The sequence below is a fragment of the Aythya marila genome (assembly GCF_965140915.1).
Source record: "Aythya marila genome assembly, chromosome: 2".
NCBI classification, from domain to species: domain Eukaryota; kingdom Metazoa; phylum Chordata; class Aves; order Anseriformes; family Anatidae; genus Aythya; species Aythya marila.
In genome coordinates, this window is record NC_139043.1 from 114,416,232 (window position 1) to 114,437,713 (window position 21,482).

The 21,482-nt window shown below is 40.8% G+C and overlaps 1 long non-coding RNA gene across 1 annotated transcript in view; it reads left to right on the top strand.

Annotated features, from left to right (window-relative positions):
* Nucleotides 1-21,114, top strand: part of LOC309874892 — a 26,401-nt gene extending 5,287 nt beyond the window's left edge. The window contains exons 2-3 of the long non-coding RNA XR_014316937.1: nt 18,747-18,815; nt 21,034-21,114. This is a non-coding gene — a long non-coding RNA (uncharacterized lncRNA). The remainder of the gene's footprint in view (nt 1-18,746; nt 18,816-21,033) is intronic.
* The last annotated feature ends 368 nt before the right edge of the window (nt 21,115-21,482 follow it).

The window sequence follows — 21,482 nt, forward strand, 5'->3', positions numbered from 1 at the left end:
CCTTCCCTTCCCTTCCCTTCCCTTCCCTTCCCTTCCCTTCCCTTCCCTTCCCTTCCCTTCCTCTAGCTCTTTTATTTCAAGTCTGCTTTATCTGGGGGAGTGTGGAGAAGGAATAACACTGGCTTTGAATAATAAAAGACAAGTCCAGCTAAACCTTCAGGCAGTTATTTTTTTTCAGGTCAGATTGAGGAACGCTATGACTGAATATTATTTATGAGATGCTGAAAATTACTTAAAGTTTTGAGGTACACTAGTTTGATATTTTTTCTAATTGGTCTTCTGTTTTGGTACAGATGCGATCCTGCTTGATTACTGGTTGTCTGTAGTATCATGTGGTTTCTAAGCTTAGCTCTGTTTTCTTTACATGCAAGCTGTTTCTTAGACTTTGGATCGATTTATGGTTTTGCACAAAAATAATGAAAATTATATTAGAGTAGGGACAAGTATGGGGGGTGTTAAGCTGTACTTATTCTGTCAGGTACCATGTTTCCCAACGTCCATTAGAACTTGGTATGTGCATTAGTTTGCATACAACAGGGTTTTATTGCTGTCATGGTGAGGCAAGGGAGACTACACTGGGCAATTTTGTACAGAAGAATGCATGTCTATCAATTAGAGACATCTCCACTCATATAATGTTAAAGGTGTGAGGATTTTTTTGTGCAATGATAGAATGGTGTCTTCTGCTATTATATGGTTCTTTCATTGCAAGTGCCTGCACAATGTCTTTAAAGGCTTCTGTGAAGTCTGTGTTTTGCTGTGACTGTCTTGTTCCTTAGTGTTCCTCCACATGCTGCAAAATGAAGACATTTAGCCTTTTGCCCTATGAATTACCATCAGCCTTTCACTCAACTTGCATCTAATTACTGTGCAAGTCTTTTCCTGTGGGTTTCTGGACCTCATTCTGTGCTGGTAATACCCCTTGTGGAACAATTTGCATAGTGCAGAGTATCAAAGAGTGTCATTTTGATTTAGCCTGCTTCTGTTGAGGTGTAAATAGCCACTCAAGATGTAAGATGCTGGGTATTCTCTTTCCTTCCTCACATTGATTTAGAACCTCAATGGCCCTTCAGGCAGATGTATCAACATTTTCCACGAGGGAAGCTGAAAGGCAAGAAACACTATGAAACCCTCCTTAAGGCTTGTATGATAGGAGAGCTAACTGGAGTTTTTCATAAAGCAGCAATTAAACTGAAGCACACACTCAATACAAGCAAAATCTTCATCTGGGAACTTTAGCCCAAGAAATTCTCGCTACTTTATTTGTTACTGCCATTTGCCTCTTCTAAAACAGAAACTGTTGGGGGCTATTTGATGCAAAACTTGATTGCTCTGTGAAAGGATGCTGAAAACTAATTAATTTTAGGTCTTTTTTTTTTTTTTTTTTCTTTTCCTGTGGTATCCAGAGAACATAGTAAACCCTTCTAAATTTTGCACAGGACAGGCAGAGAAAGGAATTATTGAGAAGGACTCTGTTTCTGTCACCATAGCCCATTGACTTGCGTTCTCCAGTAGCTACCTTGCATCAGCTGCTTGCCAAAGCATGTATTCCCTTCATTACTATGATCTGCCCTTGGTCCTTATACCCTGAACTCTGTGGCATTTCTCTGCAGGACATTTCAGTTCAAGGCAAAGGACAGGAGTGCAGAGCTTTCTCTCCCTGTGGAAATTTAAGCTTTGTGCTGCATTGACATGTCTGTGCATTTAAAAATGCCTTATACCTAAACCATGTACAATTCAAATCTCCCAACCCCCAGTATTTCAGTCCTGAGGGAAGGGGAGCAATTTGCATCCAGTTCTGGCGGGTTGGGGAAGGCAGTGCCAACAAAGGTGCCAATTATGAATAGGACAGACTGTTTTTCACCTGCTTATTGGGGCATCTGCATAGGCAAATCCTTAGCTGCCGTAAATTAGCATGATTCCACTCACATCCACAGAACTATCTCCATTTTCATTATCTGGGTCTTTATTTTCAGGTACTGAATGCATTACACAATTTCCTGTGTGAGGTAATTTGCATTCAGGCGCGCTCCAGCTGCATGGCTCTATAATGTTTATACGCCTGTCATTATAAAATGCTGAGTGAACAATAACGGGGACTAAACAGAAGCCTATGAAGAGGAGAAAAGGCTCAGGATGAAGAAAGTGCCTCACACAAACATTCAATTGTGCTACACTGCTTTATTATTATTATTATCAGTTATTTCCTAGCTAGACTTAGACAGCCAGTCTAGCAGAAAAGAAATACTCTCTCCAACAGCTGTAAGAAATTTAAAAAATAAAGCTGCAGCACAGCTGCCTTTTTCCTGCTACAAGGGTTGAGAGAAAAATGCAGTTTGAGGCTAAGCTTTTCACTGTAGAGAAAGTAAAAAGAGAAGCCAAGGACAGTGCAGGAAAGTCTCAACATGTGCAATGAGGTTAACCCTGAAGGAAAAAAAAATGTTCACTGAAGACCATAAAACAGCTTCTTGCCACCTCATCTATGTATTTCACTTTAAAAGTGGAACAAAAGTGGGACTGATGAGAGAGGAACTGGGAGGCAAAAGTGCAACTGTCAGAAAGGCCAAGCGAAAGTAGCCCTTGAGATAAGAATGGAAAAGAAACAAAGGAAGAGGGAAGCAGCACTAGGAAACCTTCTGTTCCTTTGTACAGACAGTAGCTCGCAGCCTCCCCCACTGCCCGGGTCTGAGGCCATCAAAGGAGCCTAGCCATACCCTTTCAGGGACATCACACAATTTATCCTACTGGCTGTTGGGCTTAGGTGGGATTTTATGAAGCCATCATTTGAAAGCCACTCACAATGAGACATGATGAGTTAAAAAGTCATCATTTAGAGCTCCAAGTGGTTTTAATTTATTTAGGTTATGAAGTTTACAAGGTTAAAGCATTATTAACCTCTGTCACACCATCTTCTGTCCTTCAGTGAGTTGTTCATCTTTCTGATAAAGGGCTAGAAGCTGTTAGTGTGACCCCTGATACAAGCAAAGTCCAATTTCAGAAATGTAATATCAGGCAATACTCACACTGTATTAAAGAGTTAATCTTGAAAAAAAAATAATGCACATAAATAATTTTGGTTATCCAAGGAGCTCTCTCATTCTTTACTACCCAGATTGCAACATCACTTCCCTCCAATAAATGAGCAGAAACAGACTGCGTCATTCAATTATCCATTTGCAAAGATCAGATAACCAAGACCACATTGTTCGAGATCAGCCCACATTCTGGGAAGTGCTCATACAAGATGGTCAATAAATATTTATGGACAACAAGTGTTGCAAAATAAAATTATGTTTCTAAATTAAAATACATGTATTTCTGTAAGTAGATATAAATAAATGTAAAAATTCTCAATGGTTGAGAACTACTGAGTTCTTTGTTTGAATTGCCACCATTAAGAATCAATCTAAGTAACTTAGAATATATAAGGCAAAATATCTAAAGAAAAAGAATGTAGATTCTTTAAATCTTTAAAGTCCAGTTCCAGCTGACACCAGGGAGCATGCCTTTGAACAAAGTGGGTGCAACCAGAGCTAGCCAGATTGACATTAAACATTAATAGACATTACACGTTGCTGAGGGGCTACAAACGCTTTAGGTATGGGGAGGGAAGGAACATAATGCACACAAATAAATGGGTTATACAGTATAATAGGTCTACAGCTGAGCTCAGAGATGCTTTGTGTGAGCTTACTTCAAGCTAACACCAGAACTGGAAACAATATTTCTGTGTTAGTATCTCATGGAATGCAGGCAAATACACTCTGGACTGGCACAACTATCCAGCTTTCTGATCCCAGCTATTCACACAGGGTGACACTGTACCCTGTGAACATGCTTCCTTGAATCAACAGGGGCTGACGGGGTACCAGTGCAGCACAGCAATGCAATAACAAGGGAGGTCACTGTGCCTTGTGGTATTTCCAGGTTCACCCTTCATCAGCCCACTGAACTTATGTCATGGGGAAAAACAAAAAACAAACAAACAAAAAAACACATATGCAATGGAGCTTTTTTTTTTTTTTTTTTTTTTTTTTTTTTTTTTTTTTTCTCTCCCCCTTTGGAAATTAGAAACTCTAAACTCTAAACACAGACAGAGAAAATAATTTTCCTCTCTAAAAGGAAGAAAATAGAAAGAAAATTGGTTTTCTATCCATTACAAAAGTCTCTTCAGTGGAGGGCATGTTGCTAAGCCTCAGTTTGGGATGAACTTTGTTCTTTCATTTTCAGCCATCTCCACGAGTCTCACAGTTTTGAGGAGATCAAAGAGAGGGTGCCATTTCTTATCTGAAACTGGGGCTTTTATAGTGGACTGATTCTACTGCAGTCATTTTATTTCTGAAGAAATGAGAATTGACCAGAAAAACAGAAACCTTAACCTAGGCAACTCCAAGTGTGCTTTATGTTGTAGAGTTTGAAAAGTCTGAATCCCCAACCTCCCAACTGTCTTACTTCTAATGAACCAACCAAAAACCTGACACATTCCAGATGTTCTAACACTTTGGAATTCAGATTCAAATTCCACAGTATCAAGCAAATTTTTTAAAATAAATATGAAATGTTGCACAGATTTAGACAATTTAGCCCACTGAATTCTACTCATATCCTGTATAGACAAGTTGTTTTGCTATTCCCATCAGTAATGACTTTTGTAATTGGATAGGCTGTGAAATTCAGCTCTTCTTCATAGCTCCATCTATTACCAGTTTCTGTGTTCTCTTTTTGATTCCCAAATTATCTCATATTCATCTGGACTTTGTCAATGCAAAGCTGTTCTTATTACCAGCCTTTGTTGTTTCCTGACTTGATTTCAAGTCAAATCCCTTTCTTGTAAATATGTATCATTAACATACTTGATTAACTTATTAAACATTGCAGCACAAGCTCATTATGCATTTGTCTGATGTGATTTAACTTTCATTTTTTCATGAGTTCATAGCAAAGGAAAGGCTGTGCAAAGCTGAGGGAGTGCAGGATATTCCATAACACTCTCTTCCCTGTCAAGCAGTGGCTCAAATCCAGTCTCCTGAATAGCGGCTTTAATTATCACTGTCTGACAGTTTTGGAGAAGGATTGTTTAGTTGCTGCCTCATAAAACTAGAAGTTGTTTGTATAAAGACTTTGTAGCAAAAAGTGAAGAATCACAGAAAAGTTTCTTTCTTCTAATATTGAAAAATGGACCTTGTTCTAACAAAGAAATTGTTGCTCCCTTTGGCTTTTCTTGTATCTTCTCTTTTTACTGCACTGTAGAATTTCTGCTGTGAACTTTCTCCTGTCTTCCCCATGCTTATCTTCTGCTTATTAAGTTAAGCAACTGTAAGTCTGTTTACGCCACAGTCTGACCCTGGGCAAGTCACTGTGTGAGCACACATCCTTTTTCCAGCTGCAGCAATGCCAGCTGAAAAGGTTACCAGCCAGACCCTGCCTCCTAGCTACCCATTCTTGCCAGAGGCAACCCAGCCTGAGCTGCTTTTGTGAATGCACTTGAATCCAGCTGGGTTAGCAGAGATTTACTCACCCCCCTCTTAAGCAAGACCCACTTGTTAAGGCCAAAATGGATTGGGGAGCTCTGCCCTGGGCAGCAGAGGCAGCCAGGAGAAGTGGAGCTTCTGCTGGGAGAGCAATGATTAACCCTGGGCACCGGGTAGGCTGCAGGATCTCCTCCTGTCCACCTAGGTGTAGGTAAATGATACATGTCCACAGTCTTTTGATCAGCATTCTTTGCCCCTTCCTTCTGTAACACGGAGTTGATAAGGTTTCACATGCTTCATGCAAAGCAGACTTCATCAATGTGCATGAAGTACTCCAAAATTTAAGGGTGGAAATCACAAAGAAAAGGTAAAGCATAATTATAAATTGTTATATCAGATCCTAACAGAGAAGTGATGGTGGGCGTAACTGCTACATTTTAGCTATGGGAAAATAACTACTATATTTTAGCCCATGAAATAAGTAAATGGTTTGTTTCCATGCTAACTGTTCATGGCAGATAAAAATTGCCATCTCCCATTGTGCCTTGAGGAAAGGCTTTGCATGTCTTTCCATCTGTGCATGCAGAGTGCACACCAAGCTGTAGGTCACGGCAGCCCCTTTCACCCCCACTCCCTGACTAGTGAGAAGATAGGTCATTTTTGCCTTCTAGGCTGATCTGTTTTCTTGTCCCTGCAAGGTCGGTGGGCTTGCTGTTTTATTAGGGACAAGAGGAATGATCACCTGTTTACTGCACAAGTCATAGATTGCTGGTTCCTAGGAAGTTCATCATTTTCTGATACTTGGTCTCCTGTAACAAGACAAGCCCCTGGGGGAACAAAAAGTTTCCCTACCTCCCCACCATGCTTCCCTACTTGGATGGACAGGCCAGGTCAGAATGTAATTCTTCAGGATCATCACAACCTGCTGTTCCTGCCTCATAATGAAGCAGCCCCATTGCTCCTGAATGCACTTGGCCATCAGGCCACCTTACAGAGAGACAATATTGGGACAGAATTCTTGCCATATCAGTTGGTCACTGTCTGCTTTTGAAAACCCCTTCCACTGTAATGTGGGGGTGACCTCCAAGCAGAGTAAACTAGACCTGCTAGATCAGGTTTCTGAAGTGATTAATTCATAAGTGCAATCTCTCTGCAGTGTCTGTGTATTGAGAAAAGCACTAATATTCCTGGGAATAAAGTCATTCACTGTGATATTCTAAGGAAGATAGTAGAAAAAGTACTTCTATGTTAGGAGGGAGGCCTGGGACACACTGTCTATATTAATTAAGAAATGAAATTGATACTCTCCAGTAGAGATCCTTGTTTCAAGATTTACTCGGCTCCACTTCACACAATCCATAAAGAATCCAAGAATTACTTTTGTAAAGAAACTATTCAGACATTTTTTCATCAAAAACTGAGGCAATACAGTAGAAGGTGACACTGTCCCTTTGCTGTCTCATAGATCAAATAGCTCTGGTGTTCCAGGAACAATAATTCTCTCTTTTGGAAGAATTAGTGATGGAAAGTATATGGTCTGTATTGAGTGGGAAATCAGTCTTGATGACTGCCTTTGTCTCTGCTAGCTTTAAGCTTGTCCATCTCCACAGCTCATAGTCTGGGGTTTTGCACAAATACTAAACTAGTCTTCAAATGTGTTGAGTAGTTGTATATGATATGCACTACAGGACAGCGTAACTGTGTGAGTGGCAGATTCTCAATTGGCAATACATCCTTTATAAAGAACCACACTTTCTTTTAGAACAAATAGTAGAAAAATATTCTTGTGTTCATCAGACTGTTGGAGCTACATGACAACAAGCAAGAAGTCCGGAAACCACAGAAAAGGAGGGCATCATAATCCATAACACTGCATAATTAATCATTTTCTCAAAAACACAGTCTTAAAAGCCTTGAAGTGTTTATAAGCTTCCAGTGGCCTATTAATAAAACACAGTCAAAATGGAAATTAACTCTTTAAAATATGATGGTAGGTAAAATTAAATTTTCCACAGGATAAAATTAGTTTGAGGGCACGCATCTCATGTTGCTTTAGAAAGAATCACTGAATAAATCTAACTTCTGATTTCAACTGAAGGTATGCACAATAATGTACGGGATGATAATTAGTTCTGTGGAGCAAAGGAAAATGTTAGCACTGGAGCCATGCAGTCTAAAAATAAAACTGTTCCAATGGTTTAGCAGATCGGCTAAACAGCACAGTTTCTGAGACAGGATCAAGAAATTCAAACATTTCTCAGTACTTTATATCTTTCCATTGCCAATCACAAGTGTTTTTTTTTTTTTTGTTTTGTTTGTTTGTTTGTTTGTTTTTTTAAATAAAACCTAATTGGTTTGCAATACACAGTCATCATTTCACATGCCCAAAATACCATCTATTAGAGGAACATTAAGGCAATAAAATAATCCCACAGAAGCAAGAAAAATTGTAGTTGCAGATTAAACCTCCATGGTTTAATATAAAGGGCACCACAGGAAGAAATTAATGTAGAACCTAATTTTGGAAACGTAATGATAATGATTATTCACCAAAAGTTAATAAGAATAATCGGCATTTATATTAGTGTCTTGCCTCCTATATGATCCGGATACACCGATTACCACTGAAGTGAAGTTACCTTTTGGAAGAATGAGGAAAGCGGGGGAAAAGCAGTTCTGTGCCATGCTGTAGAGGAGTGCTGGTAGGAGCACTTCATAAAGCCTCCCTCCATTTGTCATGGAAAGGCCAAGGATATTTTCATGAGTAGTCTCTGAGATTGGGGAGCTAAGCCAAAGCAGTACAAAGTGTTTTAGAAAAGCTCATTCTAACATCTGGCTAAAGTAAAAGGACCTCGGATGTGTAGTCTTTATGGTCTGCTAATTGGCTTTGTGCTTGGGGAATTTGTTTTAATTTTGTTTTTAGTTAAATTGAAGTTTTTATTATGCTAAGTGGATACTGAAATAGATCATATAGTCAATTTGGTAGGAATATAATAACAATATTGATGTAAATTTAGATAAAATGGTGCAATAATGATGTAAAAACTCTCTTATTAAGCTTCAGAGAAAGAAGCATATGTTGAGCTAGTCCAAAGGGTCAGGATGTTAGTTGTTTCTAACACTATTATTTCCTCAGAAGTATAAAAACTTGACTCAAAAACTGGATTCTCAAAACAGACATGGGATTTTCACAGTGTTTGGGAGAGATTCTGGTTGTCATTTAGTCTCTGTGCTTGAATTTTAAAGCTATATTTTCCTATACACTTTAAATTACCTTTAGCAGCAGTAATGCTACTGACCCACAGCTCCCATGCTCTGGTCACTCTAGTCACAAGAAGGTTAAAACTAACTCACCTCTCCCTCTCTTTCTGGGTTAGTTTTATCCAGGATCGGTTCTCCACCACATACCACTGTATGTCTTCACTAACTGATATTCCCATCAGTAGGAAGGTACCACAGAGCACACAAATAGCCATTCAACCTCTGGCTGCTGGAGATCAGGTTGATCAAGACTGTTTCTAGGCAGTTTTGTTTGAAGCCTGTGCGAAGCCGTGGCTCCTGCCACAAGGCATTTGCTCTTCCCCTGAGAGCTGAGCTGACTCATGTGGCAGAGTCATGGTGGTGACCCAGTTTACCATGATCTTGGCCCAGATACAAGCTCAGTTTTTTGTCCCCAGAGAGCCTGGTTTCAATATGAGGTCGGTAAAAATGGAAATGTGGCTGTTTGTCTCAGCGTAACCCTTCTAACAGGTCACGGGCCACAGTGTGTCCCAGAAAGCAGCTTCTCCTCAGGTGCTGTCTGCATAGTCATATGCAGATGGTCACCACTGCTTTCTCCTGTCCTTTGAGCTAATGAGGTACAAGCCAGCTGATGGTCCTGTTAAGGTCAGTTGCATGATAGTGCTCAGCGCAGTAAGTTGTGCTGACAAGAGCTCTGCAGCATGTGCTAACACAACTAAATGGTGTAAGCTCCATCAACGGGGAGAACAAGCAGGGGTAGGCCATCAATAACTGCATCTATCTGGCCAACAGGTGCTCAGAGTGGTAAGGCAGGTTATGAATCAACTGCTTTGATAGACACTGGCATGAGCAAGCTCTTCCACTACCTGCTGGCTAAATGCTGGGCTCTGAGCTGTCTCATGCCATGAGAATGAGATTGAGTTATTGCTTTTGTGAGCATTAATCTTGGGCTCAGATGAATTGTGCAAGATCATAACAGAGAGCTTGGAAACTTCCAGCTTACTCTTTATCTTTCTCTGCTGTAAAATGGCTGAATGATTTTTTGGAATTAAAAAATAAAACAACAACAACAACAAAAAATACTGCTGTGCTAAGACCTCTGCCAAGTTACAGTTCAAAGCATATTTTTATGGCAGGGTTTAAAGTAGAAATGTGGGTAGAATCTTAATTACAGAATTGCTACAGGACTCACATTATCACTTGCCAATAACTATTATGCTGTATGGTTAAATATCGCTTTCTAAGCCTGCCTTTAGCAACATCCTCTATGTTTAATGTTTCTTATTTTTTTATGAGAAAGACAAAACCTGTATTTTAATTTGATATGGAAACTACATGTAACCTTATTAATACTTTTATTGTGATGTTCTGACTCAGGCTTTTTCATTCTTCAGATTGTATATGGAGAGAAACGAGGTGATCCCAGTTTTATTTACATGCACACAGTAATATCAAGAAGTGTTACAATTCTGAGAGCACACTACAGCCAAAATTATTTAAATGAATCATTCCTTTCTAGTCCACATTTGAAATCAGAATCATGCGAGGGGTTATGAAATGACGTTATGATATAGAACAGCTAGGGAGGACTCAATAGCATGATATTACTGAGTTTTATTCTACTTCATTGTCATGGGCACAAAAGGATGTTGCTGAGTGAACGGGACACAATCTGCAATGGAAATATATTGGTTAATTGTGGCTTGTAGCACATAGGGCCAACCTCATTGCAGACCTAGTTGGACGCAACATCACCAGCCTCAGTGGTGTTGTACCCACATGTGTTACCAGCAAATCTGACCCCGCACCTGTAGACAATGAACAGTGATGTTAGAGGAAATATGAAAAAAAAAAAACACAACACACACACACAAAAAAAACCAACTTTACTAATGATTTTGAACTGAGATCACTAGTGACACAGTTCAATTACAACATTAGTTCCTGGTGTCAGAGAGGGGTTAAAATGGAATGTAATGACTCTTTAGCAGACAGATTTGGAGCAATTAGTAGTCTGAAAATGTCTCTCTATGTAACTAAAAATATAATTGCTTTTGAATAGCTAGGCTAGGTGTTTTTTTTTTTTTTTTTTTTTTTTTTTTTTTCCCCTCTTTTTCCTTTCTTTTTCTGTGCTGAAAACTGTGAGTTTTACTCCTATTACTCATCTACATGGACTTAATTGACTGAGGTTCTAAACCCCAACCCTCAAGTGAGTTCTGATGAGGTTTTAAATTACTCTGAATTGCGAGCACTTTAAAATACAGGCAGGGAAGTGTACTAAGGCAATACAGCATACTGAGTGAGGTGGTGGGTTTTGATTATCTCGGTTTCACATCTTTGCATGAAACTCCTCTAAGGCTAGCTTGGAAAGAGCAGCCTTGTCCCCTGTTAAACACAGTGTTGTTCCTATGCTCTGTTGTCTGCAGCAGTTTCCAACTGGTCACCAGGAGTGCACAGAGCCTGTTTTATTATCCTTGGCCGCAACAGTAATGATGACTAAGGCTGAAAAATTTTCACTGGAGGATAACCTTGCTGTCTCTTTTGCAGTTCAGATGAAAACATGCAGGTCAGGAAGGAAAGGGGGGGAGTGGGAAAGGACCAGCTTCATGAAGGAATCTGACACTTCTCTCCAGGATCTTCTCTGTTTTCCTGGCTACATTACACATCCAGACGGACACAACATACACTACAGCATCACTTTGGTAGATATCCTTTTGTTTTCATTATCTTTGGTTCTGGAGCTTTGGGGAGTGACTGGGTTTCTGGGATCCTTGGACCACAAAAATCCAGTTTTTGACTGTTGTGGCACCTGCAGCAGGAGTTCCTAAATCCTGAGTATAGTCATTTGTACTGTACTGAAATGAGCAGGAGGGCTTAATGAGATACAAAGCAGTCATACCGTGTAAATGGACCGTGCCATACATGCCTTTCAGGCAACTTTTTAGCCCTGTACCACCCTTTTCCAGTGCTCCCCTGCTTTGAAGGGAGGGGAAGCTCCCTTAAATTCTGTACTAAAGATACTCTGAGCAGCAGCGTTTCCATATGACAAGGAGCTGGAAAGCCAGATCTTGCACTTCTCTCCTTCCATACCTCAGATGTGTCAGACTTCAGGAAGAAAGCAAAGCCAGAAAGCAAAGTCTTTCAGCTGTCAGTGTGTGATCATAACCTGCTGATGCAAAATGGACCCAGAACTACTCTCATCAGGGCTGGAGTCAGGCAGAAAATTGAGGATCTGTGTAAACTCCATTTGTGCAACTACAATGAGCTTTTGTGGGCAGAGAGATTCCTCCTGCAGGGGTTTGGTGAGATGCTGCTGCCCTTCTATGACCTCCAAGGACTGAATGGCATACTGTAATGCCACTGGGGCAGCGACTCATTTGAGTGTAACGTCAGAGAAGCACAGAATTTCTCGTGCTGCCAAGCATCCTTTCTTTTTCCAGTTTTGTAACTCATTTTTGTAGTGGTGAACAAACTTCTGTGACAGACATGACAGCAGAGGAATACTGACAGCTCTATAATAAACAACTACCTCCCAGATGTCAGACACATGAGACGAAATGCATATTAGATTGGCTAAATCATCTCTGCCTGAAATCCAATAGCATAGACAAGGAGCAAGGAATGTTAATTTTTGTGTCCCTGTGTTATTTATTAATTTATTTATTTTGACATAGGGAATTACAGAGACCAAAAATGTTTTTGAGCTAAACCTTAAACAATGTGACTTCTTCAGAGTGTTGACCCAAAATGGGAGCACAGGCTGAATGTTGGCACAAGAGCTAAAGCAGATAGATATACATACATTTCTATCATTTTTTATGACACTACCAGATGTTCTGCTTCATCTTCTATAGTGCTAATGTGGGTAATGAGGCTGCCTGAAAACATCAGGTCACTTGACCTTGAGTGGAATTTTCCTCATTCCTAAGAACAGCAAGGTTGCTTTCATTAGCTGGGGAGGCAATAAATGTTTATGCCCAATTTAAGCAATTGCAGACAATACCTATTATATTTGGAGCAGTGGTTTTTAACAGCAAAGATGAATTGGAATAAAAAAAAAAAAAAAGTATAACTGCCTTTTTATTAAGACGTAAATCCATGGAGGTTTAATTGGAAGGAGACAGGTGAAGGAGAGCAGTACTCTGCCTTCTTCCAGAATTTCTTCCACATAACATTCCCAGCAGGGTAGTAAGTGCCAGCAAATTCTGCAGAGGAAACAAAAGACAGAGTGATTTTATCACAAGCACCATCTTCACCGGGTATTCAGTGATTTGCAGGTAAGTTATTATTACTGACACTTGCCACATCTGAGAGTTGATTAATTGTTCTGGGGGTATCAAAAATATCTCTGCAGAGTCCAGTCTGTTTGTCTAAGAAGTGATCAGTGCTGGATGCTCGTTAGTGATTCCTGATAGCTCAATTTTTTGTCTCCTGACCACATTTTTAATTTTCACCTATGCAACCCTTACATCAATTTCCAAGTGATATTATAGCACTCCAGAGTTGCAGAAGACAACACAGTCGATTACAGAAAAAGTCTAATAATTAGAAGTTCCTGGATTCAAACTGTGATTAGCCATTAACCTATCGTGTGACCTCAGATGTGTCTCTTAATTCTCTTGTCTCTCAGTTTAGCAATCTAATTTGTTTTCAAACAATTACAACACCTAGCCAAAAGATTAAGAGCCTCCTGTGAACCAGCTATCCTGAGAACAAGGAATTAGATAACAATGACAAAAAGGAGCACAAAAAGAAAGGAGAGAAGGTGTCAGTGGGTGCTCAAATAGTTAACAAAAATGAAATAGAAAGGTTTAGCTCCTTTCATGCGACTGCCTTGTTGTACTGTCTGCTCTTTAATACTAAACAATGCTTTTTTTCTATACATTTTCATCAGTATCCTCTTGTTTTCTTTTTTTCTTCTTCTTTCAGGTTTCTTGACTAATAAGTGCGGCATACAGGTTCCTTTTAGAATTAATGCAATTTTACGGCTAGAGAAGATGAGAACAAGTAGTGTTCCATGTCTAGAGAAATCTCGTAGTGCATTCAAATCTTCACTGGATACTTCAACTCCCATTGGTGTCATTTTTTTGTTTCCACATGTAAAAGAGATCTGTATAGTAATTAAAAACGTGGAAGACATTAGTTTGTAAGTAATGTGAGCTCAGTTCTGAAAGCCTTTTATACCACTCTTGGGCACAACAAGAGATTTCTGACACAAGGGATTTCAAACACAGCTTTATGTAAGCCCTGCTTGCACTGATGTAAACCCTGAGACCTGAAAGGATGTACCCGGTCACAGGTGCTCAGTTCAGTTACTCTGCCCATTCTGGACCCAAAGCAGAGCACAGGGTGATCCAGGGACACCCGAGATGTCCAGTGGGATGTCACCCTGAGCCTAGGGTCCTCTAATGTCACAACCCAACAGCCCTGATTGCTCAAGCTACACCTCCAGACCAAAACTTATAATCTTGTTACAGTATGAGTTATAACATGTAAACATTAATGCTTGGATTGTCATCATCTGAGATGTCTTTTTGCCAGGCTCTGGTTTGCATTGTGTGGGCTGAGTCCTGCCTGTGCTATTTCTACTTCATTCCCTGCGCTTTATCACTATGGCAGACCAGTAGCCACAGACCTGCCTTTGCACAGGCTTTAATGCCTGTTGCCAGATGGAAATTGGCCTCCGAAGAAAACCAGAACAAACTCACATTTTAAATATTTTGTATCTGGATTGATTACATCTTCCCTTTAAATTATGACTCTTCTGCTGCTCCCTGTAGCTGAGATCCTTGAAGGAGGGTTGTTGGCAGGTCACACATACATCTCCACGTGCCAAAAGGCAGATGACGAGACAGTGCTTTACCCTTCCACTCTTCTGGCTGGTCCAAAGCACTGACACTCCCCTATTATCACCACTCATCTCTCATTGGTGCCCTTCAGCTCTCCTGGCTGTAGCAATGCTGAATCACTCTGCTGTGTTTGTCGTCTGCCCCTCCTTGCCAGAAGGGCACTCATCATTCCTAAATATCTATTTTCTTTTTCCAGAACCACCTCTTAATATGTGTCTGGAGAGAGCTTGCCTGTGATAGACTAAGGAAACAGAGAAGATTTATCAGTACTGGCATAGAATAACCCCGCTAGTATATTCTGACAAACAAGCTTTTGTGCATACACATCCTTTTTCAGGCCAGCTCGTACACGATGCTTTCCATTGGTAGGCCTCAAAGTGCTTGACAAGTGAACACGTTATCATTTTACAGATGAGGAAAAGAGGTAGAGAGTAGGAGCCTAGCACATGAAGGGCATGATCTCACGGCTTTTAGGAAGCACTGAAATGTAAATAATGAAGAGAAAGGCAGGAGGCTGCATACCTAACCCCTTCACCTCGGCATTATGCACTGGGATCTCCCCGACCGACACTGCCGACACAGCGTTATCTTCCATGAACTGGGTGGTAATTCGAGATACATTTTAATTATTAACAAAAGGAGCTTGGAGACATCATGCCCTATTAGAGAAACCTCTTACAGTGAAGCTCTGCAGATGGGGCAGAATGTCGGCTTAAACGACGCGATTAATATTTATGCAGCTTGATAAGCCCATTTAGACCCCAGCCCTGGGTTTCCATGGACATGTTTCCTCCACTGCAGCCCTCCCCTCCCTCCTCTTCTTCCTGCCCCCAGCCTGGCAGCAGTTGTGCAGCTTCTGCCGCAGCTCCCAAGCTCCAAGGTCAAGCAGGTTGCACACTGCTGAGCACATACACCCCCTTCTGCACCTCTTTACAGGGAAGAAGAGAGAGGGGGGAGCTGCTGGTGCCTATTTAAGTGCAAAACAGGATGTACAGAAGCCCAAAGCTCAGGCGGTCAATCTTGGATTAGGAGAGCGGTTTTAAGTTTTGACAGGGTTTTAGGTGATGCAGAAGGAGAACAATAAGAAACTCAGGGCAGGGAAGCTCCTGAAAAAGATTTAAGTGATCCTGTGAAACGGTTCTGCAAGCTATAACAGACCAGGAAGCATCATATTTGTACGGTCTAAAATTTAAAGGAACAGGAACCCAACATGTCACATCACAATTTCCTTCAAGTAAAGTTCCCCTATCTTTTCCAGTCATGCTGAGTTGCCTTATTTTACTTCTCAGTGACAATATCAGCCTACGGCCTATCAATACATCAATGTGGGACAATTCACTCATGGCACACTTTAAATGAAATATCCACAAATTGGATTACAGCCCCAAAGTGCTCAGTAATTCATGCTTTCACTAAGTAATAACAAGTGTGCTTGCACAGGGAAAGCGACACTGACTGTAGCATAAAGTCTTGCTTTTCCAAGTTCATGTAATGAGAGCAGACGGCAAAACGGTGCTGTGCCTGTTCAGCAGTTTTAACCTTAAACCTTGCCATCCGTGAGCACATGCAAGGCTGTGAGCGTTAGAGGGCAGCACAGTAACACTTTCCCACCTGCGAAGAAAAGGATTTTAGGATGCCATCAACTCCAAGTGGCCCAGTTCAGGCTTCTGTCACACCTCCAAGCATTTCATTCTCATTAAGAGAGCTCTTTACTTGAAGGCCTGAGAAGCAAAGGATGGGGACAGTGCCAGCCACAGGACTAGCTGAAGGAGCAGTAACTTTCACATTGTGGCTGCAGATAAAGTTCCTGCCCTCACTGTCTCTATTAGCAAAGTCATATTTGTTCATTTGTGCCTTCCTTTCTTTGCTCTCACTTTATAAAGCTTTTAATGCTGTTTTCTTTTCTGGGGGAGTGCAGAATCAATGCAGTGCAATGATTAACATACCAGTTGAGTCATGATTGAAGCATATTGTATCTTCCAGACACCCAAAAAAAGTCTGTCTTTGGAAAGGGCAAGTTTAAACATGAAAAGAACTAATGATCTGTAATAATGACAAATCACCCTGGGTGTTATCTAATTTACTAGCACCAGGCACCTTGGCAATTTTTGTGCTCTGAGTAGGAGACTGGATCTTGGTAAATAATCCATAATTACACTACCGTCAGATGAAGATTGATTCAAGGAGGCCATTTTTATCCTGCAGGTTCTGAAGGATTTATTTTTTTCCTTTCTTCTTTTGTGACTAAGTCACTTTACTTGTGACAAGATAAATAAGTACAGACGGTATCAGAATATTCATGAAAATGTTACAGAATTCCTCCATTGCCCAGACAAGCCAGAAGACTGATCCAATTATAACAGGACAAGACAGCACCAGATCCTGACTAGGTGTCATGACGAGCCCAGCTGGAGATCCAGACCAGCCAGTGACCTCCAGACTGTCATTCTGCAGGCCAGCGGGCTGGAAGCAAGACTAATGAGGAGGTGATGGGCTCCATCCCAGAGCAGCCAGACTTCTCCTCTCTGCCTTGCACCCGCCTCGTTCTCCCCGCTGCACAGCAGCCAGCTCACAGAGGACCAGCACTGATCAGAGGCAAACGCCAAGCATCCCACATGGTGCTGTACCAAGCTGTGTCCTGAGGCAATGTAGCTGAGGGAGGCTTAGGAGACTTGGGGCAGACAAAAAGGCTTGCTAGGATCTAAAAGGAAGCAAGAAAACTCTTTCACAGGTAATTGGAATAGCATGGTGTCCTAGCTGTTTTTTCAGGTCGTTGAGAAGATTTTTCTATGTGGTAGAAAAGAGATAGCTTGTGAACAGATGCATGGGGCCTGCACCAGACATTCAAAAAAAAAAAAAAAAAAAAGGGAAAAAAGAAGAGAAAATGTCTGCTTGCATACTTTCAGCAAACTAGCTGAATGAAAGCTTGTATCATTGAATTAGCTTTTAAAATTGAACAGACCTTCCATAGATGAGGCCAATGCTTTCATTTTTGTACACTCAGTTTGACATCCACTACCCACTCATTCAAATACTACCCGCTATCACTGAACTGTGCTGCAGGGTACTTGACAGAACAGTAGAAAAAAAAATACAAAAACATACACAAATAAAACTTGGCATGATATGTCTTTCTGCTGATATAGATCAGCAGCATTGCTTTTGTCATGAATTTCTTTAAAACGGTGTTCCTTTCCAGTAGCTAGTATTTTAGCATTGTCAAGAGAAAAGTCTGTTATTTCATCTTTTTAATTGTAACACAGTTGACTGGAATCTGAGCAAGGAGACAGAAACTTATGTGAATAAACTGACTGTGAATAGTCTTCTATAACTTGATTTGGAGAAAAAAAGGTACAATCATTGTGGCAGTCAGTGGCACAAGAGCAAGACATTTGGAGTGAGCTTTGGCCCCTGTCTGCCCTATGCAAGTGCTTTTCAGTTAAGTGAAAATCAAATTATCTGGAGGGAGAGAGTGTGTCAGGCTGGTTATTACCTTACATGGATCATATATAGGCATAAATATATGTGTATATGAAATTATGTCAAATATACATATATACATTCAAGCTTCTTGCATCTGCAAACCAGTAGTTCATGAGTATCAGCACTATCTGGTGGAAAGAGCTTTCTCCAGCAGGTTCTATTTCTATCCTTCCATGGTAAAACTTTCAAAATATGTATAGATAATTAAAATGAACATGGATGCTAATTACTATGAGTTGTTGCTGGTAGTGCGGGATAGGTCTGTACTTATGTAAAGAAATGTAAGATGGCCTTAAACTAACTCACCAAAGGTACAGACAGCAGTGTAACTGCTGAAATATTTACCCATCCCTTTATCTTGTATTTTACTGTGGGCTAACACAGGCTTACTCATTCCAGGTAGTTTGAGTATCTTTTTAGATGGCTTGGGGCCTATCCCATCAAGTGCCCAGAAAATCAAAGCAAGAGCTTCAACTACTATCTGGCTAGCCTGTGGACCCTTTGCCAGCTTATCCTGAGCTGTTCAGTTGCTGAACATTACACCTTTCCAGCGCACAGCAGTGGGACTACAGCAGCTTCATTTACCTTCCTTTTCATTTACATCTACAAAAAGCTTCAAAGTTATATAACTGTACAGCAGATCAAAGGATTGAGCCCAAGCAAATAGTCTGCCAGGTATTAAAAGTCTACTGCTTCCTTTTAGAAGGTGAAGACCCAGCTGTCTGCCTGTCCACACCATCTGGCCAGGAGGGTCTGCCTGGGCAAGTGTGAGGTAAGGTTTGACAAGACTTGTGACCTGTCTTTGGACACTGTCCAAGGCACTGGAAGGGATGAAGGAATGTCAGAAATACCCTCTTTTATACAGGACCAGATAGCTACATGACAAAAACACAAGTCCACAGAAAGACTTGTTCTAAGACTAGAAAAGAAAAAAAAAAATCTGTCTAAAGTCTGTCCCATTCTGCAATTGAAAAATTGAAGGTAGTTAGGTTTTCTTGTGTAAAGTTCGCCAGTGCCACATCCCAACTAACATGCTGGATCTTACCCTCAGGATAAAGTTCCCTGATTGTCCAGACAAATCAGCTTTTCCATCTGATTGCCAGTGTATTTCTGTGATTGGAAGGCACTTGCTGCTAGGAAAGTGCTCTGGGACCTGGGAATCTGAGAACTCAAATATGACTGCAGTGATGAAGTTTGCTCTGTTCTCTCCCAGAGCTTCTGCCATACTGTCATTGTAAAAGTACTTCAGCAGTTATCTCCCACCTAAATTTGTTCAGAACTATGAATGTGGGAGTTTTGTGGCCACTTCCTTGATGAACCTGCTCTTCACATTTGCCATTAGTGACTCTGGCAAAGTATTCTAAAAAGCATTGAGTTTTTGAGTGCCCCCTCAGTATTATACGATTACATAGTGGTGACTGCATCTACACAAGAGATCAGATGCCCCTGTGCACTGCCCTTCTGAAGAGTCAGTGACTTCATATGCCTACATCTTGCAAGAGCACCTCAACAAACAGAACATTTTAAGGGTAATATTCTGCCTCTTCTGTTGAAAAAAAAAATAATGATTTCTCAGGCAAGTGTGACTGCTTACTCAGAGAACAAGGCAAATGGCTGGGAAAGGAGCTTTTGGGGTTTCTGATTGTGAGAATAGAATAGATATGCTTTTGGGAATTATTTAATAGCACAAGTAGCATCATAACTCTGCTTTTCTTCTCACCACAGTCATAAATAATTGTAAAACGGTACTTTTCTTGCTATTGTTTTTTTCATTTCTAACTTGAACCTGGCCTGGGGAGTGTTTTTGGGGGAAGGGGAAGCTGGAGACAATCTTATTCCCCTTCTCCTGCTGTGTGGTTGTAGTCTTCATGATTTGTCTTATGGCAAGTCAATACAGCACTGGTTAGGCTTTGCCTACGGAGCTGCTTGGAGGAATGGGTGGACACATGATTTGATGTGGTTCTCCTCTGTAGGCCTCAGTAGCTTTGTTTGTGCTTCCTGCAATCTGTACAGAGGAAAAGTCTGGGACCAACTTTTGGATGAGTTTCCTTTTTATGTGAGATGCAGTTAAGTGAGAGCTGTTGTTTGTGTAAGTTTTTAAACTGATATAATTTGTCCTTATTTACAATTATATGCATATTTATTTATTCATTCATTTATTTATTTATTTCCCCTTAGCTATCTTTCAAGTGTGGAGGTGTTAAAAATAGGTATAGTTGCCCTACTGTAGCTACTGGATAGCAAATACTTTAACAGTTTCATCCCTCCACTTGCTTTGGTAAGAGCACAGTTTTAGTGCACGATGTGTTTCATGGCTTGTAACAGTACATGGGTTGTACATTTTGGTGATGAGATTCTGTCATACCAGAGCCTCTTACAAACATATCATGCTACACTAGTGGTATATGTTCAGTATAAATAAAGTATTTGGGTACCAGAGACAGGGGAACTGCTAAAGAATTTTTCTTCTCTTAAGCAAAACACATACACCTCTCCCATAGTAATGGACACAAAATCAACTGTTAAAGACTGACCAGAAAATACTTTGCTGCAGAACTGCACTACAAAATTCTGGCAAAAAGATATCCAGCTTCAGTTTGAAGGTGAAGCTTCTCTCTGGAGTGTTGGATTTATTTCTTCTTTGAGAACATGTCTGAAAATATCTGCAGCATAGTATAATCTGTCTCGTTATAAAGGCAAAGAGCGCTCCTCAGAAGTATATCTTATGAGCTCCAAGTATAAAAGCTCCCAAAAGCAGATAGGGACAATATGACAGCTGGCAGACAAGCAGCAGACTCTGTCAGAGGCGAAGAAAGCTACTCAACTGTTCTTGAGTACTAAGGCTTTTAAAAAGGGGGGCTCCAATCCCCATGACAATATGTTTAGTGCACACATCCCTGCCGTCACCTTTCCTTGTTTGAACGGTACATTACTGCGATCAGTCCTATTTGGGATGAACATCCAGTCCTCTTCTAATCTCTTGCTTGCAGAATATCGTGTTTAATTCCTGGATTTCACAGTTCTGCATGGTGCGGTTGGGTGTCGCCCTGAAGAAAGACGACTGCTGTGGGTGTGAAGGATTTGAGTGATTGGAGCGGCAGGGCATAGTTGTGCAGGCTGCAGGAGATGGGGAAAGGTGTGAACACAGCGTGAGCTGAGGGAGCCACTGTTTGAGAAGGGAGAAGGCAATCAGTTGGAGCAAGACATCTAGAGGACAGAAAGGAGAGCCTGGGAGTGATTAATGAGAAAAGGCCACATCGAGAAAGAAAGAGAATCCCTGTGGAAAAAGGCCCTTAGAAACACATCCTCTCACAACAGAACTACAGTGACATTGGAGATAACAGAACAAGAAGAAAAAGGAGAAACTTCCTTTAATGAATCTTAATTCTTAAATATACTTACATATTTCTATTCAGAGCAGTGTTCCACTCACCACTCT